Source organism: Aythya ferina (genome assembly GCF_964211825.1).
Source record: "Aythya ferina genome assembly, chromosome: 2".
NCBI lineage: Eukaryota > Metazoa > Chordata > Aves > Anseriformes > Anatidae > Aythya > Aythya ferina.
The window spans coordinates 5,879,019-5,895,434 of NC_140297.1; positions in this window are offsets into that span (position 1 = coordinate 5,879,019).

Below are 16,416 nucleotides of genomic sequence, written 5' to 3' on the forward strand. Positions count from 1 at the left end.
TTGTTTGGGGTGTATTTTGAAGAAGATGAAAAAAAAAAGTCAAAATAAGATACTGCTGTGAGTCCTTAATTCAGGGAAAGGCCATTTTTAACCATCCCAAATTGCTTGATTCAATAAATGTTGCCCATCTCTAGTGTCATGCTTTGCTAATCAGATTTGAGGAGCTGCTCAGCCCAGTGGATCACACTGCTATGTCTTACACCACACAGCAGAATCACAGAGGGAATACTTGGCCTTCACAGCTGGCTCTGCAGCACCCTGACCAACACTGCTGGTCCTCTGCATGTCCTAAAAATCAGTTCAACTCCTACTAGGAGCAAAAAGACATGCAGAAACCGGGAAGAGATTGCCATGATCAGCAGCATCACTTGTGAGGGATGTTTTGGGGCAGAGGTCCATCTAGCCTAAGCTGCTTGTCCTCACCTTCCCTGCAGAGGTGACTACAGGAAGGATTCTGTCCCCTGCTCATCTTGTTTATTCTGCCCATGTGCTGCCAAGTTGCAATTTCTGCTCCTTGCCTTTTTTTTTTCTTCATGCTCATCTACCCTTTCAACAGGATTCCTTTCCCCTTGGCCAATGGATGTGAGGGTGTATTACAGAGCGACTCAGCTGGAAAAACTGCCAAGAAATGAAACAAATAATCTATTAAATTGTTTTCTGCAGAAAAAATCCAAATTCTGGCTTAAATTTCTAGAGACGGAATACCACCCTGGGGATTAAGTGCAGTTATCTCCAGCTGCTGGGTATTCATATTTTCTCCTTATTTTCCCCTGACCATTATTTGTGTCTTAGCAGGAGATAAATTTCCTTTAGTTTGATGCTATTCCTGGTTCTTTTGTGGCGTTCCCATGTAAAACTTCAGTTGTGATAAACTTCTTGCACCAAAATAAGAGCAGCCTTGATTTCTATCATGCAAAAGGTAGGGTGTCAGCATCCGGATAGTAAACATGAGGTTTCATGGGAAAGTCTGCCTGTTCACAGCTGGTAGGATGCCTTTGAATATTTTGGGTGCGACTCATTTGATAAGAGCAGACACTTAAATTGCTCATCTGAGAGCAAGTCTCCCCGGTCTCCCTTTGCAGCCGATGGAGATCTCATCAAGGGAGCCCAGGGCTCGTCTCCTCCTTGATGTCCCGTGCTCTCCAGCCCTACTGGTGGCAGTAGCCCAAGGTGGTTGGCAGAGGTTTTGGGTTGGGAAGCACAAGGAGGTGAATGCATTTTTCCTATCGGAGCAATTTCTTCTCTTACGACATGCTGGAGGGCGTGATATGAGCAGAAACTATAAGCCCGGGCTCTGGGCCTCTATGGGAACAAACATCTCGGTACTGAGTCAATGTGAACCTCAGCACAGGTTTATGTTGGATTTGGACTTGTTAATTTGAAGTGAAGTAGTCCTGAATCCGAGGTGTTTTGACTGTTGTTCAAGAAGCTGCACCCTGAGGTAGCTCAGGCTGTGGGCAAGGCCTTGTCTCTGCAAGGACTTGGCCAAAATCTCACTGTCCTCAATCAAACGTTGAGCTGGTAGCTGGGTGTCTTGGGGGCGAGATACCTCCCTGCCTGGTCTTGGTGGCCAACAGGGTGGAAAATCAGTGGTGGTCTGGTCATGATGCTGTGCAAATGCCCCTATCTGTGCATCTCCTGCTCACCAGGCCTTGAGTACAAGTGTAAGGGCAGACCTCCAAAAATATCCACCACATTTTCAATTCCTCTGCTCCCCAGAGTGCCCAGGATGAAGAGGGACAAGATCTTGCCCTGACTTTAAGAGGGTAAAGGCTTTAAGAGGGCTGAGGGCTTCCATGGATGTCTTGGGGCAGGTGGGAAGGAGGAGGAGGACCGGGCCTGGTCTGACTGAAAGGCAAATTACCAATGTACTGACTGCACCAGGGCACTTCCAATGAAAGATCCAGTTTGTGCCCATACACTGCAAAGAAATCCATCAAAATCCATGCATTATTCCCACATCCTGGACTTCTCATGAAGTGATGATCTGTATTTGAGCTACGCACTGCCTTAAGGAACAGCACTATTTCTCCTGACCAGGCAGAGACAGCATTGCTGTCCCTGTGCCTTGCATCCCCTACCACAACTTGGTGACAGTTATAAATGAACCCGAAATTCACACAGCATCAGACTTTCCAAAACCCAATCCTGACCCAGCCTCTCATTCTGAATAGGTTAGCAGGTTTTTTTCTTTTTTTTTCCTTTTTTTTTTTTCTTCCTTTTTTTTTTTTTTTTTTTTTCCTAAATAAAAACCAACAACCCTGACCCAGTGAAAAATGTTAAAGGGAAATTGCAAATGTTATGCTTGTCTGAACAGGAGCCACTCTGGGAAACACACTACAGACATATTAATTTCTGAGTGATTTCCCCCCCCTCATCCTGTACACCCTCAGATGAGGAATGCTCTGTTTTGGCTTATTCCTATCTTCTAGTGCCCACTCTGCTTATCAAAGATGTACTAGTTAAGGTGGAGGAAATTAAGGTGACCTCTACTAGTTCAGGTCTTTATGCAATTTGAGACGGTCATTAGTCACGTATTTTGGCATGCAGTGAATTAAAGAGAGACTCGGGCTTTCAGACTATCTCAGACCCTTTCTTTCATGTTTTGCTCTCTCCTGTATGACTGGACACCCAGGAAGGCTATTTCATTTAGCTGCCTCTTAAAACTGATGGCTTTACAAAGTTTAAAACAAATCTGAATGCCTTCTGCTGCTCTTCTGGCTGATGCCGTGTAAATATCCTCCTGGCGTCCACAGGAAAAATGTTTCCCAGCTATTAATCAAGCCATTGATTTAGGAATTTTGCTCAGGGAAAGAACTTAGCCCTCGCACCGGGAAAGGACCATAAATTTGCAAGAGGAAGAACTTCTGGGGCTCAGTTACTCATCCTCTTCCTGCCTGTGTGAATAGACTGAGTTTTGCAGACCAGATGCAGGAGTCAGCACCGCAAGAGTGGCAGGGAAATCCCCACCTTCTTCTCAGCCTGGAGGAGCCATGGTTTGAACATGTTTAGAGCCAAGGAGCCAAAGGCAGGAAACAAAGTAAAAATCCCCCCTTGGGACTTGTGCATTTTGCTGACACACGCTCACTGCTGGACAACAGAAAATGCTGAGATGCTCAAAATCATTCTCATTCATGGATTCTGTGCATAAATCCCATTAAAAGCAATGGGATGCCATCAAACATCCCATTGCAATAAGCATGGCCCCACACCACCTCTCTAACCCCAATGCAAAGGTTTCCCAGACCACCACCTCTTCAACCAACACATCCCACCATGGCTAGGGCTTTCACCAAGGCTGAGCTACCCCTGGGCACAAAAAAACCGAAGGAAACAGAAGAAAACAAAACAAAACAAAACAAAAACATTGCTGTCTGCATAAGGGGAGAAGCCTGGGGCTAGGCTAAGCATGGATTTTGTGCCTCTTTAGCCAGAAAGGGCTGTGCACAGCTGATTTGAATAAGTTATCTCACTGATGAACACATCTTCCTGTTAAAGAAAACATTGCTCAAGACTGAAAGACCTAGTAATTGCTTTTTGAAGCTGTCTTTTTTTTTGTGTAGGCCTACCCACTTTTTTTGCCTCTGTCCTAAATAGCACAACTCCCACTGATTTAGTAGAAATATCATGAATTAAGAACTAATGACTCAATTCCTAAGAATAATTTCGGGTGCCTCTATTTATAGGTACCAGCCTTAAGCTCAGAAACATTGGCAACCTCCAATCCTCTATTTTTTTTTCCATCATGCTTTGATATCACAGCGGAACAGTCTGGAATTCAACGCTTTCCAGTGTTCCCTCTTTCTGGGTAGCTGCCCTTTCCAATCCAGATAGCTCGCAGCACTTGATTTCTCAGGAAGGGACATGGGCTGTCAACTATTTTCAGGAAGTGTCTGGAAGCTCAGTTTAAAATAGCAGTGGGGATTCTGGAGGGCAGATGCAAACTCGTCCTTTGGTGGTGGATTAGAGACATGAGAAAACACTTCTGAAGGGCAGCTGGTGGGCAGGATGTTGAAATGATGTGGGTGAGAGCAGTCTTGTGGGGCAGAGAATGGACAAGCAGAGGATGGAGAAGGAGATTGTGTTGAGACAAGGCATGGAGAGGCAGGGAACAGAGAGGTAGAGGATGGAGACACAGGGTATGGAGAAGCAGGGCACAAAGAGTTAGAGGTGGGAGAGGCAGGTCATGGAGAAGTAGCCTTGAATCTATTTAACCCTATGGCAAACAAAGGACCTTCAAACTTCCCAAACCTGTATAATCAGACCAACCCTAATGACTTTTGACATCCCTTTTCAAAGGCAATTCAAAATTTTCAGAGGACAGATACTAGCCAGCCATCAAAAAATTAAGGTAGGAAAGTCACTTATGGGTGACAATAGAAATCCATGGATCCATGGTGTATATCTGTTACCTAAAAATAAAAATAAACATCAACAATATTAAAAAACAAACAAACAAACAAAAAAACTCTGTAGAAAAAGTAGAAACATCTATTTGTAACAGAAATCTCCTGTGTTGTTAGCTGTTTGCTTTTAGGACTACAGCATGCCTGTTACTTTAGGGAAAAACAAACAAACAAACGAAACCACAAAAAAAAAAATTGCATTCTTGTGTTTATTATTTAGAGAGAAAGGGTAATTCCACCTCGAAGGTGCTAGCAGAGGGAGAGGCTGTGCTTTCTCCCCCGTGGTGCTCAGCACAACGTCTCGGTGCTGGTGGCCACCTCCAGCACGCTGATGTCAGGAGTTACAAAACATATCAGTGTGGTGGTGGCAATCGCTTCTGTTCCAAGACACATTCTTCTTCTCTTCTTTGGAAACTCTCTTTCTTCAGAAATACTCGGCTGAACACCTTTTGCCCCTCCTCTGTCCTGCTGCAGGCTGCTCGGGGAGAGGCAGGATGCTGGCGAGGCCAGCGCATGACTCATGCTCTGGGAAACTGAGCGTGATGTGGCTTTCCGAGGAAAGAACACATGAGCAAGGATTTTTTTTTTCTTTTTTTTTTTAACTTTTCCAAGGGGAATGGGGCCATGCAGGACAGTGGCACTTAAATAAAGAGGCCTCCATGGCACGGCTGTTGGGGGACAGTGCAGGACCCCCACTGCATCCCCTGAGACCACAGAGGTTGCTGTTGTGGTTCAGGGGATCTTGCTTTCACAGGCCAAAAAAAAAACCATTTTGGGGCACAGAGAAAAAATATAATTTAGGGGAGAGGTGAAACAAGCCTTTCTGTAGCAGCACCTCCTTGCTGCACTAGGTGCTGTGACCCTGCTGTTATTAGGAATTACTATTAGGCATGTAGATGCTTTGGCAGCTGACTCACGTGCCCGAGTGGATTATGCTTTTCTTTGGAAATCCTCTGCTTTACACCTCCTCTGAGCATCTCTTCACCATCAGCCACCTGGCACGCTCCCAGGGCTGCTCACTAACCTCTCCTGTTCAAGGTGATGTGTTGGCATGAGCTCATTTTGAGTGTCCCCTGTGATGGGAAGGGATGGGAGGTGGACTCCAAGAGGGGTGATACTGGGTGTCACCTGCAGGACTGGTGGAACCTGGCACCTCCTGGCACCCTGGAGGGTGTCATCCTGTCCACAGTGAGCTGGTAACTTCCCAAAGAGCTTACTCAATGTTATCTCTCAAGGAAAAGCAGAATGGAAATGGAAAGCCAAGAAAAACTCAACCCAGTTATCTACTGGGTGGAGAAAGGGGTCAATATTTCACCTACCCACATCCAGCAAAGGGATTAAAAATAACAGGGAAGGAGTCAGGGCTGGTGACACATCCTTATAAGAGGACAGCATCAATTAATGGGCCCGGGGAGTGTGGCATCTCCTAAACCACTACCCAGCTTTGGCAGGTCACCCTGCTGGCAGGGCTGGTACGGAGATGGTTAAGGTTCATGCAGGTGTTTCCCTGTAATAGGCACTGTCAGATACCTTTGCAGCCTGGATGACCATCTGGTTACTATAAAGAATGGTTTATGGGATCTCATCCTGTTTTTTGACTACTATAACATAAGTATTGAGAGCCTGTAAGTTATGGCTTCATAAAAATAACAGCTTAATAATGAGAACGACTTTCTCCTTCCAGACCATGAGAAGTTCAGGTGTATTTTACCCCTCCATTAAGACTGTAAAATGAGACAATAGAGACCCAGACTTCTAGGGGGAGGAAGAAAAAAAAAAGAAGAAAAAAAATACCCAAACCCTTTGAGAGCTCTGTTTTACATCAGTGCATGAGCAGAGCTCAAAGCTCATTGCAGGACAGGGATGAATCCTGGGCTCCATTTTGCAGAAGGGGAAACTGAGGCACGGAGTTGTAGGACAGCTTGAACAGCATCATCCAGGCAGTCAGTGGTCAAGGCAGGAACTGCATCCTCAGCTGGAGGTCTCATTGCAGCTGCAGGGTGAATTTCTGCAATTCAAGCCAGCAGCGCAGCTACCCAGGAGTTGTCCCCCTTTATCACAGCTATATTTAGGCTGTTACTTTGTACTTTGAACTACTTCTGTATTTCCAGCAAGCAATAACCATCTTCAGACCCAGTTTCTCCGTGTTTTGTGGGGTAGCAGGGCAGTGTGTAAACATATGATTTACTCCTTTCAAGAAGCGGCTGCTAGATCTGGACCAAAATTGTCTGCTTGCTTTTTTTTGCATAGGTAAGGATGGGAGAGGGCCTTCTGCTACACATTTCCTTAGGACATAGGAATTTTGGACACCTAAAATCAATGGTTTTGAGGTTTTTCTTGAGCACTACCATCCAAAATACTCTCTCTGTTTTTTATTTTTATTTTTCCTCACAATAAAAGCTTTTTACATAAATATTGCAATGCAAGACTGAAATTCAAGTAGCCGAATTTCCTCTGTCTCTCCACCCTAGTGTAGTGCGACACCACCACCACCACCTCAGCATATCTTGCACACAACATGCAAACTCTGTAAGGATCCCTTTTCAAGCCTTTAACATCAATGACATCGGTGTGGAAGGAAATTAGAGGATACCTGCTTATACATCCGGACAGAGCTGGCATTTTTATTGATGGTGGTGCTGTGCATGAAATGCTCTGCAGGCTAAGACCACAGGCGAGCACAGGACAGAGCTCATGCTACACAAGAGGAAGGGCAAGCACATGTTTAATATGTTGGCCCGTGTCTTGGAAGACCCACTTTTGGTTTCAGTTGTCAGAGACAACGTGCACGACCTGCAGAAAGTCACACTTCTCATAAAAGGGGGCTGGCAGGAGGGTAGTTGTGCCAGTCAGTGGGGTGGAGGGGTACACCAGTGAGAGATGTAGGTGGGGAAGGAGTTTTCTGCCCTGATTTTAGGTAGCACATCGCCGTCTGACTCAGCCACCCTTTACGGGCAAAGGAGGGAGTCATCAGGTCCCTGCATCTCCAAAGTGATGGGCCCCCGGTTGAGCCTTGGGGAAGGGGAGCCAGCCAACCTCACCCACACAGGGATGTGGAGCAGGGATGCCTGGGCAACATGCTTGTCTCCCCCACTATGTTCATCCTTTGCAGGCTAATTAGCCATCATCATCATGAAAAGACACCTGACCAAAGCCCAGAGCAGGCTGGGGTCCAACCTCTGGTAAAGGATCCCTATAATATTTAATAACCTGCTTAGACAGCACAGGGAGAAGTGCTGGACAAAGGAGGGCAATGGAAATGCTGCCACCACAGGATGTCCCTTTGCCCCTTGGCATAGGACACAGCTCTCCACAGCCAGCACCTCTTGGTGCTTGCACAGATGCTGGACTGGAGTGGTGCTGGGTGCTGGGGTGCAAGCATCTGAAGTGCACGTCCTGGGTGCCCAAGACTGAAAACAGTGAAGACATCAGTGCTTCTGTCACTTGTCTGCCAGGGAAAACTCCAAAACTCCCTGTCTTTTTCTTTTTTTTTTTCTTTTTAAAGACAAGGCGGCTCACGGTGCCTTGAGATAGGCTGGGGGAGCTCTGGAGGGAGCCAGGGCGCTGGAGACCATTGGCTGCGTGTCTGGGAGGAGGCAGGGCTGGGATTATCTTTCTCCTGCCTCCAATTTGACCTCTTTGCCAGCAGATTGTTCTGATTTTCCACATGGAGGGATCTAGGGACCCTCTCGAAAGTTCAAACTCCTGGCCTCCTCCCTGCCGGCAGCAGCAGAGCTCCATGCCCCGTGCTGCAGAAAAGCCCTATTTCACAGGGAAATCATGGGGAAATGAGCTTCTGAGCATCAGTCACAAATCTTCGTGCACAAATTGGGGTATTTCAAGTTGCTCTTACACAGGACCATGTGGTTTCGAATGGTCAAAAACTTCCACAAAAAAACTGGGATTTGGGGGCTGCATTTTCTGCTGGTTTACCCACAGAAGACCCGGGGGAAATTGCTGAGATGGTTTCAAGGCAGAGAGCTTCCATTTTTCATTTTGCAACAGCATTTTATTTCAAAACTTGTGTGCCGTTAGCTACCAAAAAGCTGCAAAACAAAAGCACAAGAATCTGAGCGGTTTCTTGCAGGTTTTTGCCTAGCTCAGAAAGGCCAAACATTTCCATCTTTAGTCAACAGGAATTCTTACAATGTATTTTTAAAAAAAAAAAAACTTTCTCGGTTCAGCCAGCAGCCCTGACAGATCAGCTCCTTGCACAGCTCCTTCTGACAGCCTCACTGACTTCCTCCACGCTGGTGCAAGGATTTGGACTTGGGTTAACTGAGTATTGCCCATCGGAGCAATGCTGTGCAATGCAGCAAAACACCTGGGAACGCTCAGCAGTGTCCGTCTGCCCTTTCCAGCTCACTGGGGCATCTCAAACCAGAATTTCCCAGTCCGTGACTGGAGCACCGAGGCTCTGCAATCACGCGTCTTAATAACAGGTCTTACCCAGCACAGGAGTGCTCTGTGGCATGCACATTATTGCTCCATCTGCCCTGCTTGCAAACATTTATTATTCTCCGTGACACATGCTGTAAAACTGCACTGAGGTAACTATGTATAGTTGGCAATTTCCATTCAGATGAGCTGAAGGAATTAATGAATTTGGAAGATTTCAGATCTGTTGAGATAGGGACAGGCGATGGCACGCTTTAAAATAATCACTCTCAACCGTGCACAACTTGAAACCACCCTACTAATCACAGGCAATCTGAGCGCTTATCGGGGCAGAGGGAGAGCTCAAGCACCATTCAAACCCTCTAATAATGGTAAATGATTCCACAAATGCACGTGTCCAGGACTCGGACTGCTTCCAATGCTAAGTGCTCATGAAAACTTGAAGTGCTCCACTGGTTTTAAATCACTGTGCAGGGCTGACTGATTTAAACTATCAGAGCACTTTTCTTTTTTTCTTGCATTTTCTTTTCCCTCCACCATCCCCCTTTCCTTTTTTTTTTCCCTTTTATTTTTTTTTTATTTTTTTTTTATTTTTTTTTATGAACACTTCAATTTGGAAGCAAGTCAAACACTTTAGTCTAGTGGTTCAAGACATACTGAACCGATTTAGAAATGTCTAAAAAAAAAAAAAAAAAAAAAAGGAACAGTAAATTATGTTTTAAAACCCTTTTGTTTTAGAGCATTTAAGCAGCAAGGCTTGCTGCTGGAGCTGGGATATGTTAGCCAGGGCTGGGAGTCAGCGCTGCGGTGCAGGCGTGAGTCCTTATCTGCTCGATCACATACCTGCTGCAGGGGCACATCTGCCCCTGTGCTGCTCCAAAAATTCCTCAGCCTGTAGGTGCAGTGCTGGAAGTGGCCTGAAACATAAATGTCGTGCATGGGAAGGGGAAAAGATGCAGCAGATCCCCCCCCCTCCACCCCTGCCTGGGCTTCTTCTCTGTGCAGCGTTTGGTCTCAAGCAGCCCCACAACCCGAAAGTGAAACTTTCTGGTGAGTTCACCCTTCTCGAAAGATGGGATAAAGCTGAAGCAAACAGCATAAATAATGGAAAAGTGAATTAGACTTTTAAAAATTCCATCGCCTTTAATAATTCAGACTGATTATAACATGGTGAAAGGAGCTTTTTTTTTTTTTTTTTTTTTTAATTACTCCTAGCTTGGCAATCTCCCATTAAGCATGAGCACCTCCATCGAAAATCATCAGCTAACGATAGCTGGGTCAGTGTGAGACGAGCAGCAAATTGTGCTGCTGGGGATGTTTATTCCCAGGGAAGATCCACATGGCCATCCTGCACCCAAGGGTGGCACAGGGATGGAGGATGCGGGACCCACGTCCTGCCCTGGCTGCAGTCACACTCTGGCTTGCACAAAGCCTTCAGCCCAAAACTCCCTCGGAGGCAGTAAATCGAAGCTGCTTGTCACCATTGCTGGGAAATGAGTGCAGCGGGAAGGAAACCGAGCTTACGGTCGCAGGCATGAGCTGAGGTTTCCCTCTCATGTAATGTGGCGAGGTTGAGGGACTGATACAGCCACAGCGAGCGGGGGAAATGAGGACATGGGAGCGTGCCAGGCCGGGTGGTAAAGACAATGCCAGGAGGGTTTGAACAAAGGCAATCCTTGTGCAGTGACTCGGGCAGTGCACACCTCCCGTTCCCTCCCTTAAGATGCTACAGGTGTCATCTGCTGCTGTCTGGGACTTGCTGCCAAAGGATGAAACACGGGCAGGCCACCAGCACCCCCATCACCAAGAGCTATATCCTCATCTTGATGGAGCAAGGAGCTTCTGCGGTGACAATGACCGCATGACAATGACATTGTCTTGGTGACACTGTCGTCGAATCATGGAATAATTAAGGTTGGAAGAGATCTCCAAAATCATCTGGTCCAAGCATCCCCCTACCACCGATATCACCCACCAAACCATGTCCCTAAGAACCACGTCCTCAAGACATGCTGGTGGGTGAGGAGCAAGGCTCTGGAGATGACAGGAATGGAGGAAAGCAGATGTCAGGAGAAGACTGGAGGCATCTTGAAGGATGTCTGGGAGCTCTCAGTAGCTGAAGGATTGCCCTAAGCATTGGCCTGGCTCAGAGCAAAGTGGCTGAGACATGGACCAGGAGAAGTCGCGAGGCCGTGGAGCAGCTGAGAAGCGCCCAGCCTGGGAGGAGCAGGAGAAAATGCACAAAGGGGTCTTTTGTAGCATGGCTCCACTTGCGAGACTCAAAACTGTGGTCACAGGAGCCGGGCTGAGCTCTGAGGTTGCAGCCAGACTCGTTTAGCATTTTGCGGGTCGTAATTTACTAGCAAATATAAACACTGGCCACCCACGGGATACACCCCGCTCCCAGAGCAAGAAGTTAGATGGGGAGCACGGCCACCCCTTGTCCACTGCCCCCACCATGCCATCTGCCTTGTGGCTGCCCAGGAGAACGTTAATTATATATTTTTTTGTGGAGACACAATGGCAGCCAGAGATGTCAGCCAAGCATAAGGGAATAAACGAGGCCCAAAGTCACGTTGCCAGCACTGTGAGAGAAGCAGTTCCTGGGCTGGCCATGCTGCAGCCCCCACTCCAGCAGGGACGAGGCTCTCCCAGAGTTTTGGAGTTGATTTATCATGCTCATTTTTGGCCAGGATACCTCTGTGAGAGGGCACACAGTGGGACGGGCTGCTCCAGGCCCTGCCTGGGCTTGGTGTGGGACAGGAGGAAATATCCCTTCACCTGAGCCCCCAGTTCCCACATCCATCAAGCGAGCACAGCCGTTCCCATTTCCTTTGCAAAATGCCTCCAGCAGGAAAAAAATAGTGTAAGAACAAAGTACGAGAAAACCAGAGTTTTCTTTGGCCCTGTTAAAACTGCTGTGAGAAAATGCAGCTGTTCGGGAGCACTTAATAATTTATTTTCTTTGCAAAGCCTCACCTTTTTGTACCAGCTGACATTCATTAGCCACCTCCAGCTCATCGTGACTCAGAGACACCCTCGCTATCACCACCGCCACAACAACACGGTCCTGAGCCCAAACCAGCACCTTTCCCTCAGGTCAAGGATCCCACGGAACAGGGCCAATGCCACACTCTTACATAGAGACCATTTTGGGGTCCATCCCTGCACTTTTATGCCTCATCATGAGTTATGCCCATTGACATAACTCCACATCTTTGCGTTTTGCTCCATGGTGCAGGACAGATGAGCCCCCAGGGACCAGACCTTTCCTCCCCCATGATTTTCAGGACACCCAATATGTTCTGGTGGACCCTCAGGGGTCCTGGTTTCATTTAGGTCTGGAGGAAGCTGTCCCTTCATTCCTCACACAAGAGAAGCAACGGGGCAGGGATTAATCCCTCTCCAGAGACACGAGTTTTCCAAACTGCCTCGTAAAGGGAGAAGCACGTTGCAAGAAGAGAAAGCTCCTTTGTTTAGGATAGCAGCTGTAATCTCCACATCAAGCACATGTTGGAATTCATAAGTGGCCATTTAGCCATATTCTGACAGCAGAACGAGCAGCCTCGGAGCAGCAGCCAGGCCTATTTATAGAGAGGAGGTTTGAGGTAATATCCTTACCTTGGATGCACCGTCTCCACTTAAGAGCCAGGCTTACAAGGGAAAGTGATGCCAGACAAGCCGAAAAAAAAAAAAAAAGGAAAAAAAAAAAAAAAAGAAAGAAAATGCAGGAGTCACGGCTCACTTTGCCTGGCTTGCTTTGCATCATAGCAAATTAAATGCTAAAAGAGCAGTAGAAATCTCTAAAACCTCCAATTCTTTCAGACTTTAATAAGAAATGCTGGAAAATGTGTAGCCACTGAGGTTCCTCGGGCCAAACCTGCATAAACTTATCAAGTTAATGCATCACTGTTGTCGCAGTACAAGAGCGTTAGGCAATCATGAGCTACCCAAGAGGTCAGAGCTCAGCCTACAAAGTTTGCTGACCTTTCTGTTGACTTTACTGCTGACATTCGGTGGCTCAGGAGAGCTCTTGGACACTCACTGAGTGTTATCATGAACTGAGGCTGTCCCCCCATATTGCGTCAAACATTGATGCCTTGAGTATGTTAAGTCCAAGGTGTTTGGCAAAAGTCGAGCAGTGGTGGGCTAGGTGTCCTGTATGGATGGCTGGGATCCAAGTCTGGCTGAAACCAGAGGGATTTGGAGCTGGTCTGGGACACCTCAGAAACGTGGATTTTTCTCCCAACAGGAGCTGGGAATCCATGGAAAGGGGAAAGGACACCAAGGTGGTGGTGAGACCTTTGCATGCACAGTGGTTTGGAGAGCTCTTTGAAGGGCTGCACTAAGAATAACTTAGGATAACAAGGATGGCTTGGCTGTGGCTTGTAAAAATGATAGTCCAAGGCTGAACTGTGTCTTGGAACAAGGCATGGTGGGATGAGATTCAGCTCACAGACAAAATACCTAAATTTAGCCATTTCATTTAAATTTATTGCTTATGCTACATGTAGGTGCCTCCAGGCCAGCCAGGAGTCTGAGAGCCAATTGCCACCTTTAGAGGGATCACATTGGCTAAATGTGGGTGCTTCCCTTTGGGTACCTGAACAGATAAGGTCAGTGTTGAAGAGCTGGGTTGAATTGCCCCAGGGCGGTGCCTTCACCTGAAGATCCCTTCCTCTTGCTATATTGAGGGCAGGATATGTATGACGGCTCCCAGAGGGCCCATGCCAAGAAGTAACAGCACTTGGGTTGGTTAACAGCTGCTGAAGTTTAGGGTTCAGAGCAGGACATTTCATCACCTTGGCTCACTCATCCTTCTCAGGGAGAAGCTCATGCTTCTGGTTCTTGGCTAGTACAGATGGCTTCGTGATCTGCATACCAAAATCTTCCTAGGACCAAGATCTGCTACACACATTGCTGGTACCATAGGGAGCAGAGGAGATGCTCACACATGCAACCTAAGAGCCCCACACAAGCCGTCCCAGCACTGACTCTTCCAAAATAAGGATGCTCCCTTACACCAAATATTAATTTCTGTTCACCTCTTGGGTATGAGAAACCATTCCAGCGCATCCCAAACCTTTGCATCATGCCTGTAATTAAGTTGGTCCTCTGCTGAATTTCCTCCTCCAAGGAGATACAATGAATTTGGGGACAAGTATTTCACTTGCCAGGAAGAAAAGGGGTAGTTAGGGGTAGGAATCTCAATTCTGACAGGGAAGCTGCTCTAAGACGCTTCCCCCTATTTCCCACCAGCACACAGGAGTAGGGGAAATAGCCCTCCGAGATACCTCTGAGCCCTTCCCCTCTTCTCTGAGTTCAAGCTGCTGCTGCTGCTGCTGCAGGAACAGCTGAAAACATCCTGGTGTGCGAGGGAAGGAGAAGCTGGCCAGCATCCAGCGTCAGCTTCTGCCGTGGGGAGAGAGCCCTGCCTTCCAACAGATGCTGGGCTGTTACAGCTCAAGAGCCCCACTCCCTTATCTCCCAGGGGCGTCCCTTGCTGCTCCTTCACTGACCGAATTAACCAAGAGGGACTGAACAAGGAATCTATATATTTTGTGATTAAGCGTACATGAGAAGCCCAAATTGCAGGATTCTGTTAAAGAAAGCAACAGAACAGACAAAAAAAATGTTTAGTAAATCTCTCTGTAGTGCATTGGTGAAAAAGCCGAGTGATACAGTCTTATAATGTGTTGAAAATTAAATATTTCCATTCCTCTAATACGTGTTGTGGTCATTAAGCCATTAGACAGCAAGTGACTAAAGCTAAATGGCTAACCTGAAGCCCGGGATTTTCACCACGCCGCCCAAGGGCTATTAATATTGTGTTTTATTTTTTCAAGGGTGTCTGTTAGTTAAACGGGAGGCTGTACCAATCCTACCACAGTAGTAAACCACCGATAACTACATCACTTCAAATTTACTAGATTAATAACGACACTAATGTAGTCAATAGCAATCAGCACAGGTTCATGGAAAGGGGATCCTGTCAAAGAAAACTCACCTTTTTGCTGTTGATAGGGACAACGGTGTTAATAGAGTTGGCACTTTATAAAGGTATCGGTAGCACAGGGTATTTTAAGCTGATTAAATCCACTTGGCATACGTAAAATCTGTTAAGAACTGGACACTTGATAGATCTCAAACCTTAATTGCAACAGGAGACAGTTCACCCAGCTCCTGTGCTTCCAGTGGTACTTAGCAGAGCTCAGGTTTTGGCCTTACACTTTAATTTTTTTAGGAATATTCCTTGATTCCTTGAGACTAACACATCATTTAAGTTTTCAAATGATGGGGAAACCTAGAAAGTGCCAAAGAAAGAAGAGGTCGGGGGGACTGGGTACCCCTGATTGCTTGCTATGATCATTGCAGGCAAACAATATGAATTTCTTGGCAGCCAAATATACATTTATCCTTTGAGGAATAAAGACTTTCTGTGCACGCTTACAGTACAGAACAATGCCCAGGAAGCAGCCGTTTTGAGAATTGTTTTCCAGGGGGTTAGATGGATCCTGAAGCAAGCCCGCTGCACAGAAGTAGGGAGGCTGTGGTCTGTGTCTGGCACAGATCTGATGGCTGTGGGTGTTGACATGGTTATAATTCCACCGTTGAAGAAATCTTAATAAATGGTAGAGAGCTGCAAGATGATAAAAGAATTTGAATATATAGATATGGCATACACTGACATGCTTAAAGGGCCCTCAGGGTGTCTAGAAAAGCAGGGGAAAAGCTAAGGGATGACTTGACTCTGGTGATAGAAGTATATTCAGCTTAACTGATATGGGCATAATAAGATCAGACATCCAGAAATTTAAGCTGGTCAAATTCATATTAGAAACAAGATATATATCTTTCAGCAATGAGAAATGAATCAAGTACAGGAATCATTTCCTAAGGTTGGTATTTGAGTTTCCATCCAAGGTTTTTCCTTTTTTTAAAACCAGATCAGATATCTTTATGTTGTTGTTTTTGTTGTTATATATATATATATACATATGAATAATATATTACTAGATTAATAATGACACTAATGTAGCCAATACCAATCAACACAGGTTCATGTATATATCAATCATAAAAACAAGAATAAATCCTTCCAAGTCTTACGATGTATAAAACTCTTAATTTTATATTTGCCCAGGATTCTGTAGATACCTAAAGGATCATAAAACAACCTAGCCTGCCTCTGAGACTTGGGTCAGAGGACCAGGATCAGAGCAGTCAGCTTCTTGAAAATTCATGGGGAAAAAAATAAAATAAAATAAATCAGCAGGTTAGTCTTTATTTCTTAGGTCAGGGAAGTTGTCTCCCCTGTGTTTCATCATTTTGCCTTTCAGATCCTGCAAGAAATAGTCAGATTCTGTGGTGTGCCTGAATCCCCAGATAGACTTATCCAAAATGAGCAATTAAAAAGCATAATAAATATAAGCAAAAATTATAAACCAAATATATAAATAAATAAACCTGGAACAATTCTGCAATGTCCTCTAGTCTGACTCTTCTGAATCATCAATTAATGACCTACTTAATCACATTAATGTTTTCTCTAGTCCTGATCAGACTTGCTTATGCTTAATGCTTTATTATATTAGCCTACTATTTAATGTGA